This window comes from Chiloscyllium plagiosum, unplaced genomic scaffold (assembly GCF_037043375.1).
Source record: "Chiloscyllium plagiosum isolate Xiang-an unplaced genomic scaffold, Cpla_swu_hap1 HiC_scaffold_46, whole genome shotgun sequence".
NCBI lineage: Eukaryota > Metazoa > Chordata > Chondrichthyes > Orectolobiformes > Hemiscylliidae > Chiloscyllium > Chiloscyllium plagiosum.
Genome location: NW_028270184.1, coordinates 10,375,165 through 10,400,584, shown reverse-complemented (window position 1 = coordinate 10,400,584; position 25,420 = coordinate 10,375,165). Strand labels below are relative to the sequence as shown.

Genomic DNA, 25,420 nt, shown 5'->3' with positions numbered 1-25,420 from the left:
GCTATTATAGAAACATGGCTCAGGGATGGATAGGTCTGGAAGCTTAATGTTTTACTGTATGGATGCTATAGGAAGGATACAGCACATGGCCAAGTGGGTTAGCACTGCTGCCTCACAGCGCCAGGGACCCAGGTTCAATCCCAGCCTCAGGCAACTGCCAGCGTGGAGTTTGTATATCCTCAATTTTTGTTGTATTTCTTGTTTGTATATCTTGATGTCACAAGGAATTAAGGGCTACGGGGAGAGTGCGGGTAGGTGGAGTTGAAATGCCCATCGGCCATGATTGAGTGGTGGAGTGGACTCGATGGGCCGAATAGCCTTACTTCCACTCCTACGTCTTATGGTCTCCCCGTGGCTGTGTGGGTTTCCTCCGGGTGCTCCGGTTTCCTCCCACAGTCCAAAGACGTGCAGGTTAGGGTGTATTGTCCATAGTGGTCAGGGATGTGTAAGTTAGGTGCATTAGTCAGGGAAAATGTAGAGTAATAGAGTAGGGGAATGGGTCTGAGTGGATTACTCTTCGGAGGGTCGGTGTGGACTTGTTGGGCCAAATGGCCTGTTTCCACACTGTAGGGATTCGACAGCGGTGGGTATGTTGCTGGAGTGGATTCTGAGGGACAGGATTTACATGCATTTGGAAGGGCAAGGACTGATGAGGGAGAGCTTGTCTCAGTGACAGTGACCACAAGACTATCGTCCTTTGTTGTGAAAATGCATCTGGCTCACTCATAACCTTCAGGGAAGGAAATCTGCCATCCTTATCCAGTCTGGCCTGGCCTATACGTGACTCCAGACCCACAGCAATATGGCTGACTCTTAACTACCCTCTGAAGGAGCATGCCACTCTTTCTCGAGGGCAAATAACGATGGCCGCGCCAATGATGCTCATATTCCATTACATAACTACTTTCTTCAAAAAAATCATTTTTCTTTTGTCTCTCATCCAGGGCACAGTGGCAGACACTTACCTAAGGACAAAAGCTAGCGGAGATATTCTCACAGTCACAGCATGTTAGAGCATCCACAATGAAGCTGAAAAATGCAGAAAGGCAAGACAGAAAATACCTGGAAAGGCGCGGTGAAGAATGCACTCCTCCTAGTAGCGCACATGGGAGGTTTAATCTTCATCCAAGGTTGGATGGGTAAACAGTTTACTGCCTCAGCCCCAAGGTCGCACCTCTAACATTAACGCTCCCCCATGTCGTGCCAGTGGGGGCGTCTGCCTTAGAAGATGGGCTCACGTTTCTGACTCAGGAGTGGGACAGCCACCCACAGAGACAAAGAGAGACATCCTGGTAGCTGTACGTAAACGGGCCTGCTGCTCTCGAATGTGCCAGAGCGGCAGTCGCACTCCTATAGAGTATCTGCAGGCTGTCTCTCTCCCCCCACCCCTACCCCTCCCCGCCGCCTCGGCCTTCACTCACCCACTCAGAGCGTGGATACGGTCTGTGTTGTACTTCAGCGGAGTCAGCTCAAAGCGCAGCACCTGCAGAGCCTCGAGCACTTTCCCGTCATCCAGGAATTCCAGGTATTTCTGCTCCAGCAGCAGGAACTTCATGCGCTGCGGGGCATTAAAGAGGATCTTAGTAACAGATAGGACTCAAGGACTGGGAAACAGACAGGGGACCAGCAAGGTAATAGGAGACATCCTCCGATCAACACACCACAGTAAAGTGGACCTTGGGATCTATTTGTGTGTTGCGCACACTTTCTGCCTGTGGATCCCCTCCCCCACCAAGTGAGGCTTATTTCCCCCCCCCGTTGCAGAAGGGCAACGTGATCAATATTCCCATGGTAGGGAGCAAGAGTAGCAAACTGAGTCAGCATAAAGTGCAGGAGATATGCACAAATGACTTCTCATTCTCGCTGGGGAGACATTTGGAAACAAATCGGATCTGTCTGCATGCAGAAACGAGTGGACAGCCCCCATCGCCCACAGTCTTAGCCCACCAGCAACCCTGTAATCCCCCCCGCCTCTCTCCTTACCACAATGGCCTGAGGCAAGTGCACCAAGGACTTGAGTTCAGTGAGGTCAGCTTCAGCCTAAACAGAAAGATAACATGGCAGTAAGCACATACACTCACGGTCACCCTGCTCCCCGCCCAGCAAAGGGGAATAAACATCCCAGTCAGATACAGAGTAAAAGCTCCCTCTACACTGTCCCCCATCAAACACTCCCCAGGACAGGGACAGCATGGGCTTAGAGTAAAGCTCCCTCAACACTGTCCCCCAAACACTCCCCACGACAGGGACAGTACAGGGTTAGATACAGAGTAAAGCTTCTCTACATTGTCCCCCATCAAACACTCCCCAGAACAGGGACAGCATGGGCTTAGATAGAGAGTAAAGCTCTCTCTAATCTTTTAAACAGAAAACATTATGCCCTCGACAATGCTCCCATCAGACATGGGGTCAGATCCGTAAACGTCCTGTACCCTTTTTGACAAAGCAAATCTCCCTCCCTTCTGTAGTGTAAAGCTCCCTGCACATTGTTCCTGTAAAACACTCCCAGGACAAATACAGCATGGGCTTACATACAGAGCAAAACCCCCTCCACACTATCGTATGGAACATTAGCAAAAACCCACAGGTGGTCTGCACAGTGGGTCAGGTCTCATGAGAGAGCTTCCGAGAGTGGGGTGGCAGGGGTCAGGGCCCCGGGAGCCCAGGTGAGGTGTTACAGTGGATCTCCGACGCTGGCTTCCCTGTCTGCATTTTGCCCAGCTGGCACTGACATGAACCAGGAGGCCTCGGCAATGGGATACTTTGAGAGCGGCGAGGCCCCCAGCGCATTGCTGAATGAGACAGGACAGCTCTGTCAGAGTGCCGTCTCAATCCAGCAGGGCTGGAAGCAGCAGGGAGCGATCAGGGAGCCCGGTTACCTTTTCCCAGTCACCCTCCGTCACGTGGTTGCGGAACTTGGTGGCAGACGGATGCTCCAGGCTGCATCCCGTCTCTTGCATCAGCTGTTCGACGGTTTGGCTGCATTGTTGGAGGGAGAGGGAAGACGACGTCAGTGTGTTTTGCAGGGGCAGAGCGAGTTAACAAAGCTGAACAGAAACACGGCCAAACAAACCAAGGACAGGGAGCTCCCCCACTCACCAAACAGAGCCCGGACAGAGAGCATGCCCACCCCCCCCCCCACCCAACGCCACTACTCCGCACAGAACAGGAGTGGCTGCTCAGTTCTTTAATAAACACATTCTCTTGTAGCATTTGGGCATTGCTGATAAGGATTGCATTTCTGGGGGGCCCTCGATTAAATAATCTAGAGGGCCACAGCGAGTCAGAGTTGTACAGCACAGAAACAGACCCTTCGGTCCAACATGTCCATGCCAAACAGATATCCTAAATGAATCTAGTCCCAACCGCCCAATCCGGTCGTTTCAGAGCAGAGTCAAGAGTCAGCCACTTTGCTGTGGGTCCGGAGTCATACTCTGGCCGTACCAGGTAAGGGTTTACCTCCCTGAAGGAGGCAAGTGAACCAGAGGAAGGTTTTGATTTTACAATAATCGACGATTATCTCAGTAATGGACAATCAGATGTAGTCAACAAATTGAACTTCCTCCAGCTGACCTGCTGGGATTTGAGCTTCCACCTTCAGACCATCCACATGTTCATTTCTGGTGTTCCCAATAGAGGGAAGACGTTATTACATGTGACAGAGTGCAGAAACAATTTATAAGGATGATGCTGGGATGGGAAGGTTTGAGCTATAGGGAGAGGCTGAATATGCTGGGGCTGTTTTCCCGGGAGCGTCAGAGGCTGAGGGGTGACCTTGAAGAGGTTTATAAAATCATGAGAGGCACAGTAAATAGACAAGGTCTTATTCTCAGGGTAGAGATCAAAAGCAGAGAACATAGGTTTAAGGTGAGAGGGAACGATTTAAAAGGGACCCGAGGGACAACTTTTTCACCCAGAGGGTGGTGCATGTATGGAATCAGCTGCCAGAGGAAGTGGTGGAGGCTGGGACAATGACAACATTTAAAAGGCATCTGGGATGGGCATATGAATGGGAAGGGTTTAGAGCATCTCTGTGCTCCTGAGCAACAGCAGTTACCCTGATGGGGCAAGGGGCCTGGGAACAGGGGTATCTGCTGCTGATTTTCCTGCAGGCTCCTTAGCTCACACCTGTGTTCCCGATCGCAGCGAGCCACAGGGTACGAAGCAACCCCTGAATTTGTGGATACCGCAAACATTCACGCTGCTGCTGCTGCCAACCTGCCGACTGAGTAAGGGAGAGGAGGATGGGAGGGCATGGATTTAAAGGGACTTGCAAACATCGCAACGGCAAGGTGGGAAAAGAAATCCTTCTCACACAGTGAGGGAATCACAGAAGAATCATAGAATCCCTCCAGTGTGGAAACAGGCCATTCGGCCCAACAGGTCCACACCAACCCTCCAGAGAGTAACCTGCCCAGACCCATTCCTCTACTACACTACATTTACCCCTGACTCATGCACCTAACCTCCACTATTGGCACTATGGGACAATTTAGCACGGCCAATCCACCCTAACCTGCACATCCCTGGGCACTATGGGACAATTTAGCACGGCCAATCCACCCTAACCTGCACATCCCTGGACACTATGGGACAATTTAGCACGGCCAATCCACCCTAACCTGCACATCCCTGGACACTATGGGACAATTTAGCACGGCCAATCCACCCTAACCTGCACATCCCTGGGCACTGCAGGACAATTTAGCACGGCCAATCCACCCTAACCTGCACATCCCTGGGCACTATGGGACAATTTAGCACGGCCAATCCACCCTAACCTGCACATCCCTGGGCACTGCAGGACAATTTAGCACGGCCAATCCACCCTAACCTGCACATACCTGGGCACTATGGGACAATTTAGCATGGCCAATCCACCCTAACCTGCACATACCTGGGCACTATGGGACAATTTAGCATGGCCAATCCACCCTAACCTGCACATCCCTGGATATTGCGGCACATCTTTGGACTGTGGGAGGAAACCCCACACAGACATGGGGAGAATGCAAACTCCACACGGACAGTTGCCCGAGGGGGAATTGAACCCGGGTCCCTGGTGCTGAGAGGCAGCAGTGCTAACCACTGAGCCACCGTGCCACCCTAAAGAACTGCCTGGCACATCGACGGCCCCAACGTCTTGACCTTGCTGTCTAGGCAACCTGACCTTCATCTTACCGGATAGTAAAGGGTTATGGGACAGAACCAGAGGTGGGCCGTGTGGTCTCCTCTGTCAGCATGCCAGTGGTGTGATTCAGAGCCGGGGGGGGGGGGAGCTGGCTGTTTGACAGGCCCCACAGCCACCAGCAGGTTTCTCACACAGTGCGCCCAGCATCGAGGATAAACCAGGGCTGCCCTAACAGAGGGACGCAGCTGCACGCTAATACATTTGCAGCAACACACCATCCCTCTGTGTATCCCACCTCTCCCCTCACTGACAGCAAGGGACAGTCTAGGCCACCTCAGAGGAAGCATGTGACAACAGACAGGGCAAAAGAAATCGAGGGGTGGGCAGACGATACGTGGTTGCAGGACAGAGCGCACATAAGAGAGGAGTGGGGGGTGGGTCAAGGACATGACTGAGGCATACAGCATAGAAATAGGCACTTCGGCCCTGCCAGTCCATGCTCACCACCATCCCAAACGAAACCAATCCCATCAGCCTCCACTTGGCCCCTATTCCCTCCAGCCATTTCTTATTCATCTACTTACTCAAATGTCTTGTGAACATTCCCTCATCCATCGCTCCCTCTGGAAGTTCATCCCCCACACAACCCAACGCCCAAAACTAACACAGACCCCAACGCAACAGACCCACACTGAAAGCCAGCAGGACAGAACAACATCGCTTCACGGAAATCACACTGATGACGTTACCCAGCAGGGTCAGCAAGCATCCACACATGAACCCAGCAAGCTGACCAACCATCTCGTTCACAACCCCAGGGACAGGCCTTCACCAAAACCTGAAATAAATCAATCTAAACCAGAAATGAGGCCCCTGGACTGCTGACCTTGAGCTTCAAGGGCAGTTCCAGCTCTTTGAGGCGCACATTGGACTCCTGTCTGGAGCTACCGTGCCCAAGTTCTCGATACTGTACCAGGTTTTAAGGAACTGGCAGCCACGAAACCTGGCCTACCACGATCTGAAGGAGTGCCGGAACAGGCCGGAGGGGCCGAATAGGCTGCCGCGGTGCTTACACGAAGGACGCGAGCTGGCCCACCCATGTTCGACACCCCCCCCCCCCTCCCCCGAAACGAGTCCCAGAGAGGCCGGATATCCTGACGTCTCATCAAATGGAGTAATGGGTGTGCATAGCATGTGCTTACCCATCACAGCTGGGGACGGGGAGGGAAGCAGACAGCTTCAGACCCCACTCCCAGGGATGGGGCCCCCTTTAGGATCGGCGGCCTCAAAACCAATGCTCAATCCAGCCACCCAGATGGACGGTAACGTCTGGAGTAGCAGCACTCGCTCTAGCAGAAGGCCAATCAGTCCAATATGTCTGTGCTAGCCCCCTTGAGAGCACGGTCCAATCGGCTCTACTCCCCTCAGCATTCATGGCCCAAAGCTCTCATCCTGGCCCACAATGTTGCTGCATCGATGGAGAGGATCCTGCCTTCCCATCACTGAAACTCTTGGAGCCTGGTCGGCAGCACTTCCACAAACCAGGCGCACACCTTGCGTATCAGATCCCACAAAGAACACTGATGGAAATCTGCTCTGGTGATCAACTTGCGTTCCTGGACACTGTTGTTTCAGGCAGCAGTCGTGAGGGGACTGACAGGGTCACGACTCAAAGAACAAAAGAAAATCTACAGCCCAGGGACAGGCCCTTCAGCCCTCCAAGCTTGTGCCAATCCAAACCCACTGTCTAAGCCCATCACCCAATTCCCAAGGATCTGTATCCCTCTGCTCCCCACCTACTCGTGCATCTGTCTACTCATGAATCTACCGTGCCTGCCTCTACCACCTCTGATGGCAATGCGTTCCAAACGCCCACCACCCTCTGTGTGTGAAGGTACTTGCCGCGTGTATCCCCCTTAAACTTTTCACCTCTCACCCTGAAACCGTGACCTCTCGTTATTGAATCCTTCACCCTGGGGAAAAGCTTATCTCTATCCACCCGGTCTATACCCTCCATGATTTTGTAGACCACAATCATGTCCCCCCCTCAATCTCCTTTTTTCTAATGAAAACAATCTTAACCTACTCAACCTCTTTTCTTAGCTAGCACCTTCCATACCAGGCACCATCCTCATTAACCTTCTCTGCACCCTCTCCAAAGCATGCACACCCTTTTGGTAATGTGGCACCCAGAACTGTACACAGTATTCTAAATGCGGCCGAACCAATGTCTTGTACAATTTTAACATGACCTGCCAGCTCTTATCTCAATACCCCGTCCAGTGAAGGCAAGCATACCATATGACTTCTTGACCACTCTATCCACCTGTGCAGCAACCTTCAGGGTACAATGGGCCTGAACTCCCAGATCTCTCTGCCCATCAACTTTGCCCAAGGCTCTTCCGTTTACAGTATACTTTGCTCTAGAATTAGGCTTCCCAAAATGCATCACCTCACATTTGTCTGGATTGAACTCTGTCTGCCACATCTCTGCCCAACTCTCCAGTCTATCTATATTCTTTGACAGTATTCTTTGCTTTTCTGCTACTCCACCAACTTCATGTCACCTGCAAACTTCCTGATCAGACCACCAATGCCCTCTTCCAGATCGTTTATGTCTATCACAAACTACAGTGGCCCCAGCACTGACCCCTGTGGAACACCACTGGTCAGCTTTCTCCATTTTGAGAAACTCCCTTCAACTACCACTCTGTCTCCTGTTGCTCAACCAGTTCTTTATCCACCTAGCTAGAACACCCTGCACGCCATGTGACTTCACTTTCTCCATGAGTTTACCGTGGGAAACCTTATCAAACACCTTACTAAAGTACACGTATATGACATCTACAGCCCTTCCTTCATCTAACAACTTGGTCACTTCCTCAAAGAACTCTAAGTTGGTACGGCACGATCTCCCCCGCACAAAACCATGTTGCCTATCACTGAAAAGCCCATTCTCTTCCAAGTATAAATAGACCCCATCCCGCAGTAGCTTCTCCAGCAACTTTCCCACCACTGAAGTCAGGATCACTGGTCCATAGTTACCCGGAATATCCCGACTAACATTTTTGAACAGGGGGACAAAGTCAGCAACTCTCCAGTTCTCCGACACTGTGTTCACCTGTGTTTAAAGATGTTACAAGGATATCTGTCAGGGACCCAGCTATTTCCTCTCTCTCCTCTCCCTCAGTAACCTGGGATAGATCTCATCCAGTCCTGGGGATTTGTCTACCATAATATCCATTGGCCTACCCAACACCTCCTCCCTCCTTGTGTCAATGTGATCCAGAATAAACAAACCTCTATCTCGAACCTCGACATTCATCATGTCCCTCTCCTCGGGCGAACACTGACGCAAAGTAATCATTGAGAATCTCACCCATTTTCTCAGGTTCAACATACAACTTTCCTTCCTTATCCTTTAGTGTGCCAACCCTTTCTCTGGTTACCCTCTTGCTTCTTATATAGGAATAAAAGGCCTTGGGATTCTCCTTAATTCTGCTCGTTAAAGTTATTTCATGACCCCTTTTAGCCCGCTTGATTCCTCGTTTAAGAATGGTCCCACTCTCCCAAAATTCCTCCAAAGCCTGTTCTTAGCTGCCTGGACCTTAGAAAAGCTCCCCTTTTCCTCTTGGCTAGTTGCACAATTTCTCCTGTCATCCAATGTCTCACCCAAAAGACAGAGCACCTCCTACACTTCAGCCCTCCACCCCACAGTCAAATAGTCGTACAGCAGGGAAACAGACCTGTTGGGCCAACTCATCCACGCTGACCAGTTATCTTAAATTAATCTAGTCCCATTTGCCAGCACTTGGCCCATATCCCTCCAAACCCTTCCTATTCATGTCCCCATCCAGATGCCTTTTAAAATGTTGTCATTGTGCCAGCCTCCACCACTTCCTCTGGCAGCTCATTCCAAGCACGCACCACCCTCTGGGTGAAAATCTTTTCCCCTCTCGCCCTAAACATACACTCTCGAGCTTTGGACTCCTTTACCCTTGGGAAAAGACTGTATAAACCTCCATAAGTTCACTTTTTTACATTACATTACATTACAGCACTTCTCATGCTCTGGAGAAAATAGCCCTGGCTTATTCAGCCTCTCCCTGTAGCTCAAATCCTCCAACCCCGGCAACATCCGTGTAAATGTTTTCTGAGCTCTTTCAAGTTTCACAATATCCTTCCAATAGCAGGGAGACCAGAACTGAATGCAGTGTTCCAAAAGTGGTCTACCCAATGTACTGTAAAGCTGCAACATGACCTCCCAACTCCTGTACTCACCAATAAAGGCGAGCATACCAAACGCCTCCTTCACTACCCTCGTCTACTTGCGACTCAACGTTCAAGGAACTATCAGCCTGCACACCAAGGTCTCTTTGCTCGGAAATACTCCCCAGCCTCCGCCTGCCTGCGTTATGGTCCTGTGGGTCAGCAAGTGTAGCGCGAGTACACAAGTGCTTGACTCAAGTGGAGAGAGAGAGAGAGAGAGAGCGAGCGTGTGCACACAGAGACACAGACCGAGCGCGAGACACAGAGGGGGAGAAATGGAGGGGGAGGGGGATCACGGCTCACAGAGAAGGAGCCCTAACCCACAAAAGCAGACCCCGAACCTTCTTTCCATGGGGGCCAGGTCAGGGAGTGAGTTCGACCTGCCAACTCACACAGACAGGAGGGAAAGACAGCTGAAGGGAACTGGAGAGGTTAATATTACCTTCAAAAGGGAAGGAATGGACGGGAGGACATGGGTTCAAGCTGATTAGCCATAAACTGATTAAACAATCAGCCATCGACAGTTATAATGCACAGTGGGCTGGTGAAAATCTCTGAAATTATCCGGTTAGCGGGAGTGCAGTATTATTTGTTTTTCCTCAGGAGGATGCGATCAAAGGGGGCCAGGGTCTGCAAAGATCTGACCGGCAGCACTGGGATAATAGCCAGAATCAAGAACAAGGAGATAGTGAGGAGTGCAGATGCTTAAGAAATCAGAGTCATAGAGATGTACAGCACGGAAACAGACCCTTCGGTCCAACCCGTCCATGCCGACCAGATATCCCAACCCAATCTGGTCCCACCTGCCAGCACCCGGCCCATGTCCCTCCAAACCCTTCCTATTCATATACCCATCCAAATGCCTCTTAAATGTTGCAGTTGTACCAGTCTCCACCACTTCCTCTGACAGCTCATTCCATACACGTACCACCCTCTGTGTGAAAAAGTTGCCCCTTCGATCTCTTTTCTATCTTTCCCCTCTCACCCTAAATCTATGCCCCTCTAGTTCTGGACTCCCCCACCCCAGGGAAAAGACTTTGTCTATTTACCCCATCCATGTGCCTCATGGTTTTATAAACCTCTAAGATGCAGCGCTGGAAAAAGCACAACAGGTTAGACAGCATCTGAGGAGCAAGAGTCAATGTTTCGGGCATAACCCTTCATCACGACTGGGGAAGGGGGCTGAGGGTTAAATGGGTGGGGCTTGGGGAAATGTAGGTGGGAAGGGCAGAGTGGAGAGATGGGAAAGAAGATGGACACTTAGGTCAGGTCAAGAGGGCAGCAAGCTCTCCCACATTGGCCCCTTTGGCATTCCCTGATTTTACCGCCTCACCAAGGGCTGGACCTGCCTACTGCTGCCTCCGGCTCCAAGCTCCCAAATCCCAGTCAGGAAAAGAGTGGGAGAATTGTAGGTGACAATGTAATGATTTAGGGACAATGCAGCCATCTCTTCCCAGTACGTGTAGCCTGGAGAAAGGGTTTCCCCTGCATATTGAAAATTCCCCCTGTGCATGAAAAACCACAAGGGATGCAAACTGGGAAACAATCAAGACTTTTCAAGAAACGATAAAGAAAAATCAAAAGGAAACTTGAGATATCAAGAGAGAAAGATCATTTAGGAACACTGGACGGCAGGAAATTGAGCGTTGTGTAGGTTAGGTATACCTTAAAGATTCAGATTAATGCTAGGCACAACGTAGTGGGCTGAACGGCCTGTACTGTTCTGTGTTCACGGCTGCATAAGACATGGGAGTGGAAGGAAGGCCATTCGGCCCATCCACTCCGCCATTCAATCGTGGCCGATGGGCATTCCAACCCCACTTACCCGCACTCTCCCCGTGTCCCTTAATTCCTTGCGAGATCAAGAACTTATTAATCCCTGCCTTGAAGACATTTAACGTTCCGGCTTCCAGTACGCTCCGTGGCAATGAATTCCACAGGCCCACCACTCTCTGGCTGAAGAAACGTCTCCTCATTTCCATTCTCAATTGACCCCTCTCTAATTCTAAGGCGGTGTCCAGGAGGGACACACTGGCATTGGCGAGGGAGCTCCAAACAAACACTGACTGCACATAACCAAAAGAACGGCAGACGCGCCTGCTCTCCCTGCCACAGGACAGGTGTGGGGAAACCTGACAGGGGTCAGAAAAGATTTACAAGCATGTTACCAGGGTTGGAGGATCTGAGCTACAGGGAGAGGCTGAACAGGCTGGGGCTGTCTTCTCTGGAGTGTCGGAGGCTGAGGGGTGACCTTGTAGAGGTTTACAAAATCATGAGGGTCACGGATAGGATAAACGGACAAAGTCTTTTCCCTGGGGTCGGGGAGTCCAGAAGAGGGCATAGGTTTAGGGTGAGAGGGGAAAGATTTAGAACAAAGAACATTCCAGCACAGGAACAGGCCCTTCGGCCCCTCCAAGCCTGCGCCAATCCAGATCCTCTCTCTAAACCTGTTGCCTATTTTCTAAGGATCTGTATCCCTCTGCTCCCTGCCCATTCATGTATCTGTCTGGATACATCTTAAATGATGCTATCAATCCCATCCCTACCACCTCCACTGGCAACGCGTTCAAGGTACCCACAACCCTCTGCATGAAGAACCTTCCCCGCTTATGTCCCTTAAACTTTTTCCCCCTCACCTTGAACTCGTGACCCCTAGTAATTGAGCCCCTTAAAAGGTATACCTACATCTTCCTAATGTCCCAACTCTGGGGAAAAAGCTTCTTACTATCCACCCTGTCTACACCTCTCATGGTTTTGTAGACCTCAATCAGGTCCCTCCTCAACCTCTCTTTCTATTGAAAATACTCCTATTCTACTCAGTCTCTGTTCATAGCCAGCACCCTCCATACCAGGCAACATCCTGGTGAACCCCCTTGCACCCTCTCCAAAGCATCCACATCCTTTTGGTAACATGGTGACCAGAACTGTATGCAGTATTCCAAATGTGGTCGAACTAAAGTCCTGTACAACTGTAATGTAACCTGCCAACTCTTGTACTCAATACCCCGTCCGATGAAGGAAAGCCTGCTGCATGCCCTCTTGACCACTCTATCGACCTACATTGCCACCTTCAGAGTACAATGGATGTGAACACCCAGATCTCTGTACATCAATATCCCCCAGGGCTTTTCCATTTACTGTATAGTTCGCTCTTGAATCGGATTTCCAAAATGCATCACTTCGTATTTACCCAGATTAAACTCCATCTGCCATTTCTCTGCCCAACTCTCCAATCTATCTATATTCTGCTGTATTCTCTGACAGTCCCCTTCACTATCTGCTACTCCACAAATCTTAGTGTCATCTGTAAACTCGCTAATCAGACCACCTATACCTTCCTCCAGATCATTTATGTATATCACAGACAACTGTGGTCCCAACACGGATCCCTGTGGAACACCACTGGTCACAGGTCTCCATTTTGAGAAACTCCCTTTGACCGCTACACTGTGACTCCTGCTGCCCAGCCAGTTCTCTATCCGTTTAGCTAGTATACCCTGGACCCCATGCGACTTCACTTTCTCCATCAGCATCCCATGGGGAACCTTATCAAACGCCTTATTGAAGTCCATGTATCCTTCCCTCATCAATCAACTTTGTCACTTCATCAAAGAATTCAATTAAGTTGGTAAGACATGACCTTCGCTGCACAAAATCATGTTGCCGACCACTGATAAGCCCATTTTCTTTCAAATGTAAATAGATCCTATCCCCTCAGTAGCTTCCCTACCACTGACATCAGGCTCACCCGTCTATAATTACCTGGATTAACCCTGGTATCCTTCTTTAATAAGGAGACACCCGTAGCAATTCCCCAGTCCTCCCCTGTGTTCAAAGATACTGCAAAGATATCTGTTAAAGCCCCAGCTATTTCCTCTCTCTCTTTTCCCTCAGTAACCTGGAAAAGATCTCATCCGGACCTGGGGACTTGTCCACCTTAATGTCTTTAAGAATACCCAACTATTCCTCCCTCCTTGTGCCGACTTGACCACGAGTAATCAAACATCTATCCCTGACCTCAACATCTGCCATGTCCCTCTCCTCGGTGAATACCAATGCAAAGTACTCGTTAAGAATCTCACCCATTCTCTCTGAGTCCTCACATAACTTTCTGCCTTTGTCCTCGAGTGGGCCAACCCTTTCTCGAGTTACCCTCTTTCTCCTTATATATTAATAATAGACTTTGGGATTTGCTAAAGATATTTCATGATCCCTTTTAGCCCTCTTAATTCTTCGTTTCAGATTGGTCCTACATTCCCATATTCTTCTGTAGCTTTATCTGTCTTCAGTCACCTAGCCCTTATGTATACATCCTTTTTCCTCTTAGCTAGTCTCACAATTTCACCTGTCATCTTTGTTTCCCTAATCTTGCCATTTCTATCCCTCAGTTTCACGGGAACATCTCTCACCTGAACTCTAATCAGCCTCTCATTAGGTGTTCCACGTATTGAATGTGGTTTTCCCTTTAAAGGCCTGCTCCCAATCCACATTCCCCAGCTCCTGCCGAATTTTGCTATAGTTGGCCTTGCCCCCAGTTTAGCACTCTTCCTTTAGGACCACTCTCATCTTTATCCATGAGTATCCTAAAACTTACGGAATTGTGATCACTATTCCCAAAGTAATCCCCTCCTGAAACTTCACCCACCTGGCCAGGCTCACTCCCCAACACCGGGTCCAGTATGGCTCCTTCCCGAGTTGGAGTATTTACATAATACTCTAGAAAACCCTCCTGGATGCTCCTTACAAATTCTGCTCCACCCAGACCTCTAACACTCAGTGATCCCAGACCATGTTGGGAAAATTAAAATCTCCCATCACCACCACCCTGTTGCTCCTACATCTTGCTGTGATCTCTCTACATATTTGTGCCTCTATCTCACACTCGCTGATGGGAGGCCTGCCCCAACATTGTTCCCACACCCTTCCTGTTTCTCAGCTCTGCCCATCTTGCCTCACTGCTCGAGTCCTCCATCGTGCCCTCCTTCAGCACCGCTGTGATATCCTCCCTGACCAGTAACGCAACTCCTCCATCACTTTTACCTCTCTCTCCAAGCCATCTGAAGCATCGATAATCTGGGATGTTTAGCTGCCAATCATGCCCTTCCCTCTACCAAGTCTCAGTAATAGCAATAACATCAAACTCCCAGGTAAAAGAGAGCAGTGGGGCAACTTTTTCATGCAGAGGGTTGTGCGTGTGTGGAATGAGCTGCCAGACAAAGTGGTAGATGCTGGCACAGTGACAACATTTAAAAGGCACCAGGTCTGGTATGTGAATAGGAAGGGATATGAAACAGGCCCTTCGGCCCAACTAGTCCACACCGACCTCCCGAAGAGTAACCCACTCAGTCCCATTTCCCTGACTATTGCACCTAACACTATGGGGTAATTTAGCACGGTCAATTCACCCTAACCTGCACATCTTTGGATTGTGGGAGGAAACCGGAGCACCCGGAGGAAACCCACGCAGACACAGTGAGAATGTGCAAACTCCATACAGACAGTCGCCTGAGGGTGGGATTGAACCTGGGACCCTGGTGCTGTGAGGCAGCAGTGCTAACCCACTGAGCCACCGTGCTGACCCTGTTGGGCTAAGTGCCAGCAAATGGAATGAGATTAATTTAAGATATCTGGTCGACATGGACAAGTCAGAGTGAAGGGTCTGTACCCATGCTGTACGATCCTGCAACTCTAGGTCTGGCAGCATCTGTGGGGAGAAATCAGAGTTAACATTTCAGGTCCAGCGACCCTTCCTCAGAACTGACAAGACTCTGGTCAGACAAGAGGGACTAAAGGCTTTGAAAGCAAGGCAAGCGTGCGCAGTGAAGATACAGATGGTCAGGATCTAACAAAGATGTGCAAAGGGGCAGAATGGCCTCCTCCCACAATTGGACAAAAACGTCAAAACGTAACAATCTGACTGAGGCGTGGATCTAGAGTGAGATCACCTTTCCCTCCACGTGCCTGGGGGATATTCCAATGGAGTCTCAGAAAAGCAGGTATGACTAGTTTCCAATTTTAGCTCCTGAGCAGAATTCGGCAGACAGCAGCGTTACTACGACATGCACCATCTTTGATTCAGTCTATCCTCAGAGAAACGGCAAGAAGCGACCCAGGCCCCCACTCTCACTCAAGGCCGGGGTTGCCGTGGGAACTAAGCGGGAGAAAACAGAGAGAGCATGTTGTTTTGTAGACAGCTGGGAGCGAGTCAGGCAGGGCTCCAATTACACTGCGGTCACACAGCCTTGACATCAGCCCTCAATTAAATGCCAGCTTAATCTCAGAATTACTGCATGTCCCTGTTCCAGGCCTGATCACACTGCAACTCAACACACATGACCCCGGGCTGGAGGGAGGGCCGCACCGCCACAGGGTCAGAGTGACTGATCTAAGTGCTGTATGGTCAATGAGTGACCAAATTCTGAAAGTTCCCAAAGGTTTGAAGGAGGCTGCAATGTGACAAAGAAGCAGGAGCTGACAGTACTGTGGCACAACTTCAGCAGCGGCTTGCTCTAGCACCCCATGATCGCACCGTGCTGATTCGGTTGCACACAGATATCAGCACAATCTCATTCCTGAAGCTACTGCTGGTGTGGAATGACAAAAAAAAAACCCCATTGCCCTTGCAAACCACAGAAAAGATCGCTGATGTGTTCCTGCCAGCTACCCACCAATCTCACCACTCACAACCATACAACACACGCTCCTGTCAACGGAGACCACCCTCAGCATCGACCAAGCTGTTATCTGTGAGGGGCACAGCATGTGAAGGGAGTTCTGGCAATCACCACCTCCATCAATGATATCCAACAGAACCAGAAGGCCAGCAATGTGCCCGGGGGGGGGGACACCGGGTGACACTCTGCGTCTGTTCCGAAAACTGACTAGACAGAGCCCCCAACACAGGTGGAGGGGGGAGCTCTCGAAACACTCCAGCACAACAACACATTTTCAAGTCCACCTTGGGCCCGAAGAGCAGCCAACGGACTATCAACAGCAACAGGTCTTTTGGTCCAACCCGTCCACGCCACCCAGATATCCCAACCTAATTCAGTCCCACCTGCCAGCCCCCAGCCCATATCCCTCCAAACCCTTCCTATTCATATACCCATCCAGATGCCTTTTAAATGTTGCCATTGTACCAGCCTCCACCACTTCCTCTGGCAGCTCATTCCATACACGTACCACCCTCCGTGTGAAAAAGTTGCCCCTTAGGTCTCTTTTATATCTTTCCCCTCTCACCTTAAACCTATGCCCTCTAGTTCTGGACTCCCCCATCCCAGGGAAAAGGCTTTGCCTATTTACCTTATCCATGCCCCTCATGATTTTATAAACCTCTATAAAGTCACCCCTCAGCCTCCGACGTGCCAGGGAAAACAGCCCCAGCCTGTTCAGCCTCTCCCTGTAGCTCAAACCCTCCAACCCTGGCAACATCCTTGTAAATCTTTTCTGAACCCTTTCAAGTTTCACAACATCTTTTCGATAGGAAGGAGACCAGAATTGCACTCAATATTCCGACAGTGGCCTAACCAATGTCTTGTACAGCCGCAACATGACCTCCCAACTCCTGTACTCAATGCTCTGACCAATAAAGGAAAGCATACCAAACACCTTCTTCACTATCCTATCTACCTGTGACTCCACTTTCAAGGAGCTATGAACCTGCACTCCAAGGTCTCTTTGTTCAGCAACACTCCCCAGGACCTTACCATTAAGTGTATAAGTCCTGCTAAGATTTGCTTTCCTAAAATGCAGCACCTCACATTTATCTAAATTAAATTCCATCTGCCACTCCTCAGCCCATTGGCCCATTTGATCAAGATCCTGTTGTAATCTGAGGTCACCTTCTTCGCTGTCCACTACACCTCCAATTTTGGAGTCATTTGCAAACTTACTAACTGTACCTCTCATGCTCACATCCAAAATCATTTATATAAATGAAGAAAAGTAGTGGACCCAGCACCGATCCTTGTGGCACTCCACTGGTCACAGGCCTTCAGTCAAACAACCCTCCTACACCACCCTCAGTCTTCTACCTTTGAGCCAGTTCTGTATCCAAATGGCTAGTTCTCCCTGTATTCCATGAGATCTAACCTTGGTAATCAGTCTCCCATGGGGAACCTTGAAGTCCATGTACAATACATCTACCACTCTGCCCTCATCAATCCTCTTCGTTACTTCTTCCAAAAAACTCAATCAAGTTTGTGAGACATGATTTCCCACACACGAAGCCACGTTGATTATCCCTAATCAGTCCTTGCCTTTCCAATAACATGTACATCCTGTCCCTCAGGATCCCCTCCAACAACTTGTCCACCACTGATGTCAGGCTCACCGGTCTATAGTTCCCTGGCTTGTCCTTACCACCTTTGTTAAATAGTGGCACATTAGCCAACCTCCAGTCTTCCGGCACATCACCAGTGACTATTCTCAAAAGTTCATCTATCCTGATGCCACACAAGTGCCATCCTTCCATAATCCACGGCTAGATCCTCAAACAAGGAGTTATGAAGCCGATGACCACATAGCATCTCACAGGGACTCTTTCCAAACATTCCACAACCACAATGCCTGTGCCAAATCAGAAGTGCACATCCACAAGGATGACCAGAGGCTAAAGCAAGATCCTAATCCAACATGTCGGAATGACTTTAGATCTGGCTTTGCCTTTTTTGGAACAAAGTTGAGGCAAGTGACTGAGCTGCACTTGGAACTGCAGCCCCAATGCTCCACACCTCGCAGTTGTCCCGCGACAGTACTGTGCTCCAGCAAGGGCATCCGCATACACACATCTTCTGGACACAACTGATTGCAACAATACACGTCATTACTGGATGTCTCTGCTTACCAGGTGTCCCGACGCTCCCAACCCTCGCAAGCGTCACTCCCCAACACCTCCTACCGACTGATGGAAACCCACAAGCTGGTGGAGGGCTGCGCCTACCCACCCCAACAATATCTGCTCAACTCACCGACTCGATACTTTCCATCTTGCCATATGGAGCGATCCAATAAAGTCAGAGATGTACAGCACGGAAACAGGCCCCTCCGTCCAACTCATCCATGCCAACCAGATATCCGAAATTAATCTAGTACCATTTGACAGCACTTGGCCCATAGCCCTCCAAACCCTTCCTGTCATTGTACCAGCCTCCACCACATCCTCTGGTAGCTCATTCCATACACACACCAACCGCTGCGTGAAAACATTGCCCCTTAGGTCTTTTTTATATCTTCCCCTGCTCACCTTAAACCTATGCCCTCTCATTCTGGACAGCACACCGCCTTCCCCACAAGGGGAGACCCCCAACACCTCACGCACCCTCCTTCCTTGCCCACAAACACAGACCCGCCCCTTGCCCACAAACAGACCCACCCCCCTTGCCCACAAACACAGACCCGCCCCTTGCCCACAAACAGACCCGCCCCCCTTGCCCACAAACACAGACCCGCCCCTTGCCCACAAACACAGACCCGCCCACCGTTCCCAACGAACACAGACCCGCCCCCCTTCCCCTCACCCACCCCCCCCTTCCCCACGAGGAGAGACCCTCTTCCCCTCACCCACCCACCCTTCCCCACGAGGAGAGACCCTCTTCCCCTCACCCACCCCCCCTTCCCCACGAGGAGAGACCCTCTTCCCCTCACCCACCCCCCACTTCCCCACGAGGAGAGACCCTCTTCCCCTCACCCACCCCCAACGAGGAGAGACCAACCCTCTTCCCCACGAGGAGAGACCCTCTTCCCCTCACCCACCCCCCCTTCCCCACGAGGAGAGACCCTCTTCCCCTCACCCACCCCCCCTTCCCCACGAGGAGAGACCCTCTTCCCCTCACCCACCCCCTCTTCCCCACGAGGAGAGACCCTCTTCCCCTCACCCACCCCCCACTTCCCCACGAGGAGAGACCCTCTTCCCCTCACCCACCCCCAACGAGGAGAGACCAACCCTCTTCCCCACGAGGAGAGACCCTCTTCCCCTCACCCACCCCCCCTTCCCCACGAGGAGAGACCCTCTTCCCCTCACCCACCCCCCCTTCCCCACGAGGAGAGACCCTCTTCCCCTCACCCACCCCCTCTTCCCCACGAGGAGAGACCCTCTTCCCCTCACCCACCCCCCCTTCCCCACGAGGAGAGATCCTCTTCCCCTCACCCACCCCCCCTTCCCCACGAGGAGAGATCCTCTTCCCCTCACCCACCCCCCCCTTCCCCACGAGGAGAGATCCTCTTCCCCTCACCCACCCCCCCTTCCCCACGAGGAAAGACCCTCTTCCCCTCACCCACCCCCCCCTTCCCCACGAGGAGAGACCCTCTTCCCCTCACCCACCCCCCCCTTCCCCACGAGGAGAGACCCTCTTCCCCTCACCCACCCCCCCTTCCCCACGAGGAGAGACCCTCTTCCCCTCACCCACCCCCCCTTCCCCACGAGGAGAGACCCTCTTCCCCTCACCCACCCCCCCTTCCCCACGAGGAGAGACCCTCTTCCCCTCACCCACCCCCCCTTCCCCACGAGGAGAGACCCTCTTCCCCTCACCCACCCCCCCTTCCCCACGAGGAGAGACCCTCTTCCCCTCACCCACCCCCCCTTCCCCACGAGGAGAGACCCTCTTCCCCTCACCCACCCCCCCTTCCCCATGAGGAGAACCCCTCTTCCCCTCACCCCTTCCCCAGGAGGAGACCCCCTCTTCCCCTCACCCACCCCCCCCTTCCCCACGAGGAGACCCCCTCTTCCCCTCACCCACCCCCCCCTTCCCCACGAGGAGAGACCCTCTTCCCCTCACCCACCCCCCCTTCCCCACGAGGAGACCCCCTCTTCCCTTCACCCCTTTCCCAGGAGGAGACCCCAACCCCCCACCCACCCACCCCCCTTTCCCAGGAGGAGACCCCAACCCCCCACCCACCCACCCCACTTCCCCAGGAGGAGACCCCCAACCCCCTCCCCTTCCCCAGGAGGAGACCACCAACCCCCCTTCCCCAGGAGGAGACCACCAACCCCCCTTCCCCAGGAGGAGACCCCCACCCACCCCTTCCCCAGGAGGAGACCCCCACCCACCCCTTCCCCACGAGGAGACCCCCTCTTCCCCTCACCCACCCCCCCCTTCCCCACGAGGAGAGACCCTCTTCCCCTCACCCACCCCCCCTTCCCCACGAGGAGACCCCCTCTTCCCTTCACCCCTTTCCCAGGAGGAGACCCCAACCCCCCACCCACCCACCCCCCTTTCCCAGGAGGAGACCCCAACCCCCCACCCACCCACCCCACTTCCCCAGGAGGAGACCCCCAACCCCCTCCCCTTCCCCAGGAGGAGACCACCAACCCCCCTTCCCCAGGAGGAGACCACCAACCCCCCTTCCCCAGGAGGAGACCCCCACCCACCCCTTCCCCAGGAGGAGACCCCCACCCACCCCTTCCCCAGGAGGAGACCCCCACCCACCCCTTCCCCAGGAGGAGACCCCCACCCACCCCCCTTCCCCAGGAGGAGACCCCCACCCACCCCCCTTCCCCAGGAGGAGACCCCCACCCACCCCCCTTCCCCAGGAGGAGACCCCCACCCACCCCCCTTCCCCAGGAGGAGACCCCCACCCACCCCCCTTCCCCAGGAGGAGACCCCCACCCACCCCCCTTCCCCAGGAGGAGACCCCCACCCACCCCCCTTCCCCAGGAGGAGACCCCCACCCACCCCCCTTCCCCAGGAGGAGACCCCCACCCACCCCCCTTCCCCAGGAGGAGACCCCCACCCACCCCCCTTCCCCAGGAGGAGACCCCCACCCACCCCCCTTCCCCAGGAGGAGACCCCCACCCACCCCCCTTCCCCAGGAGGAGACCCCCACCCACCCCCCTTCCCCAGGAGGAGACCCCCACCCACCCCCCTTCCCCAGGAGGAGACCCCCACCCACCCCCCTTCCCCAGGAGGAGACCCCCACCCACCCCCCTTCCCCAGGAGGAGACCCCCACCCACCCCCCTTCCCCAGGAGGAGACCCCCACCCACCCCCCTTCCCCAGGAGGAGACCCCCACCCACCCCCCTTCCCCAGGAGGAGACCCCCACCCACCCCCCTTCCCCAGGAGGAGACCCCCACCCACCCCCCTTCCCCAGGAGGAGACCCCCACCCACCCCCCTTCCCCAGGAGGAGACCCCCACCCACCCCCCTTCCCCAGGAGGAGACCCCCACCCACCCCCCTTCCCCAGGAGGAGACCCCCACCCACCCCCCTTCCCCAGGAGGAGACCCCCACCCACCCCCCTTCCCCAGGAGGAGACCCCCACCCACCCCCCTTCCCCAGGAGGAGACCCCCACCCACCCCCCTTCCCCAGGAGGAGACCCCCACCCACCCCCCTTCCCCAGGAGGAGACCCCCACCCACCCCCCTTCCCCAGGAGGAGACCCCCACCCACCCCCCTTCCCCAGGAGGAGACCCCCACCCACCCCCCTTCCCCAGGAGGAGACCCCCAACCACCCCCCTTCCCCAGGAAGAGACCACCAACCCCCCTTCCCCAGGAGGAGACCACCAACCCCCCTTCCCCAGGAGGAGACCACCAACCCCCCTTCCCCAGGAAGAGACCACCAACCCCCCTTCCCCAGGAGGAGACCACCAACCCCCCTTCCCCAGGAGGAGACCACCAACCCCCCTTCCCCAGGAGGAGACCACCAACCCCCCTTCCCCAGGAGGAGACCCCCACCCACCCCCCTTCCCCAGGAGGAGACCACCAACCCCCCTTCCCCAGGAGGAGACCACCAACCCCCCTTCCCCAGGAGGAGACCACCAACCCCCCTTCCCCAGGAAGAGACCACCAACCCCCCTTCCCCAGGAGGAGACCACCAACCCCCCTTCCCCAGGAGGAGACCACCAACCCCCCTTCCCCAGGAGGAGACCACCCACCCCCCTTCCCCAGGAAGAGACCACCCACCCCCCTTCCCCAGGAAGAGACCACCAACCCCCCTTCCCCAGGAGGAGACCACCAACCCCCCTTCCCCAGGAGGAGGCCCCCACCCCCTTCCCCAGGAGGAGGCCCCCACCCCCCCTTCCCCAGGAGGAGGCCCCCACCCCCCCTTCCCCAGGAGGCCCCCAGCCCCTGCAGAGCCTGGTCCCAGCCTGTCTGAGGGAGGGCCGAGCCCTGTGCTGTACCTACTTGAAGCCGAGGCCGCGGAGGTGCTGGCCGATTAACCGGATCACATCCTCGTCCGCCCGCGACAGCCTCTTCTTCTTACGGCCGCTGGCGGCCGGCGGCTGGCTCTCGGTGTGCGGCCCGAGGGTGGCCGTGTCCAGGCCCAGGCCGAGGCCCAGCCCCAGGCCCAGGCCCAGCCCCAGGCCGGGCCCGGGCCCGCCGTGAGGCAGCTGGCCGTTGGCGGCGCTGAGGTGCCCGGGCTGGGCGCCGTTCGTACTGGGCAGGCCCTGAGCCGGCGGTGCCTGCGGCTGCGGCTGCTGCTGCTGCATGGAGCTGGAGCCCGCGCTGCTCGGGAGGACGGGGCGGAGGCGGCGCCGGCGGCGGTGAGGACCGGGCCCCGAGCCGCTGGCGGACAATCGCTGCTTCTTCCTGGGAGGGGGAGGGCCGTGAGGCTGAGGCTGAGGCGGCGGCGGCGGAGACGCTCCACCGGGCTCCGAGTCCGACGATGAGGCCAGAGTGCTGCGTGAGGCGGCGGCGGCGGCGGCGCTGACGAGAGGCCGCGGTCCCGCAGCTCCTGGACTGGGCCCCGGCTCGGCCAGGCGCGTCATCAAAACATGCGCGGTCGCGTCACGACGTCGCGCCCACGCGTCATCCCGCTCGACCGTTACGTCACAACCCCGGGGCCGGGATGACGTCACCGCCTTCTGCTTGTCCGGTGACGTCACGGCCTCGCGCACCTATTTACACACGCCCCCCCGCCCCAGCTCCGGATGTCACCAGTTGCTGCACGCTGCCCCATGTCACTGGTTGGCCACCCCGTGAGGTCACTGGTTATCGCTTGCTTTGTGACATCATCGGTTCTAGCCCACTCCGTGACATCACTGGTTCTCGCCTGATCCACAACGTCATTGATTCTCCCCCTCCCCCCCGCCCCATGCCAAGACATCATCGATTTTCGTCCCTTTCTGCCCAGCCTTTGACGTCATCCGTTCTCATGCACCCTCATGAAGAGGCCCCAAGAAGTCCGTGTCATCACCGGTTCTGGCCCGCTCCATCACAAGCACTGGTTCTCACCCACTTCATGAAGTCACCGGTTTTTGCCCATGTCCTGACGTCATCACTTGTTGCCACCCGGTGAAGTCACCGATTCTCGAGCACTCCATGACATCACTCGTTCTCGCCTGTACCATGACATCACAGGATCTCAGCCATTGCATGAAGTCACTGGTTTTTGCCCATGTCCTGATGTCATCAGTTGTTGCCACCCGGTGAAGTCACCGATTCTCGATCATTTCATGACATCACTCGTTCTCGCCTGTACCATGACATCACAGGATCTCAGCCATTGCATGAAGTCACTGGTTTTTGCCCATGTCCTGATGTCATCAGTTGTTGCCACCCGGTGAAGTCACCGATTCTCGAGCACTCCATGACATCACTCGTTCTCGCCTGTACCATGACATCACAGGATCTCAGCCATTGCATGAGGTCACCGGTTTTTGCCTACGCCAGGACATCACCAGTTCTTGCTGGCCCGGCAACCTCGCTGGTTCTCGCCCATGCCCTGAATTCACCAGTTCTCGCCGTGATGTCAAGAGGGCTCCCATCATCCCTCCAGGGCCCAACGCCAAGGGCTTTGGTTGACGTTTTTGCGAAGAATGCTCCCAGCTTGTTTGGCCAACTTCACCATCCTTCTCCAGTTCGACGTGCAGGGTGTATGAGCCCTGTCTTCCTATCAGAGATGCCCCTCCCTAGGAGGCACACCATCACAAAATTGGGCCTGCAATCTGATAACGTACCATAATTGGGCCCGATTATGTCGTTTTGTGAAGAAAATTCCTCAGGAAATCTCTCTTCATTCCCTGACACAGGACGTCGAGATCCCTGTTCCAGGTCAGAGGGGACAGAATTCTGCACCTCCCTCCTAATGGGTGATGCCAGTCTGGACATCATATGGTGTTAATGATGAAACATTAGCTGAATCTATTGAGGCTGGAGTGGAGGCCTTTCCAACGTTATCACAATGGTCTTCCATTAGGCAGCTTACTGGGTATGTCTGATAACACCTTTGAAGAAGAAAACGGGATGGGAAGCTTGTAAATGCAGGAAGGTTCTTCAGCAATTCTGAAACGTGGGAATGATGTTCTACCTGCACACTAGAGCCCAGAAATTTCTTCACCTTTGTCAGGTGTTTAGGTTAGGTTCCCGAGTGTGGAAACAGGCCTTCGGCCCAACAAGTCCACACCGACCCTCCGAAGAGTAACCCACCCAGACCCATTCCCTCTGACTAACGTGCCTAGCACTATGGGCAATTTAGCATGGCCAATTCACCTGACCTGCACATCTTTGGATTGTGGGAGGAAACCGGAGCACCCGGAGGAAACCAAACCAGGCACAGGGAGAATGTGCAAACTCCACACAGAGAGTCACCTGAGGCTGGAATTGAACCTGGGACCCCTGGTGCTATGAGGCAGCAGTGCTATCCACTGAGCCACCGTGCCGCCCCCGTGTTCGGGATACATCTTGCAGTCCATGCTGAATTTCTTTCCATCCCCTCTTGTCATCAGGAATAATTTGCGGCAACTTCAGACACAGCCTTTTCCCTCCTGATTCCCAGTCTTCCAGTGCAAGCAGCAACTTCCCAGGAGATTTTCGCTAATTGTTCACAAACATTATGCAACTCCTTGAAGTGAATCTGTATCTTCCCAAAGATTCACTCCTGTCCTTGCCCTAAACGTGAAAGTATGGTACAAGGATCTGGGGATGTCATACTGTGTATTGACTATATCTTTATAATGTTTGTGCTTTTCATGATTTGAGCAATAATGGTTGTGGATGAACTGGAACTGAGGGGTGTATTAAGACTGAGCTTTGGTTGGCAATGAGAACTTGCTGTTCAATGGACTAGTGACCAATTATCGATG

The 25,420-nt window shown here is 53.8% G+C and overlaps 1 pseudogene across 1 annotated transcript in view; it reads right to left on the bottom strand.

The window, feature by feature from the left end:
* Positions 1-23,119, bottom strand: part of LOC122543872 (WD repeat-containing protein 26-like) — a 61,570-nt pseudogene extending 38,451 nt beyond the window's left edge. The window contains exons 1-4 of the transcript XR_015754655.1: positions 22,521-23,119; positions 2,880-2,979; positions 1,984-2,040; positions 1,422-1,558 (exon numbers count right to left, since the gene is read on the bottom strand). The product of XR_015754655.1 is annotated as a WD repeat-containing protein 26-like (transcript). The remainder of the gene's footprint in view (positions 1-1,421; positions 1,559-1,983; positions 2,041-2,879; positions 2,980-22,520) is intronic.
* Between the last annotated feature and the right edge of the window lie 2,301 nt (positions 23,120-25,420).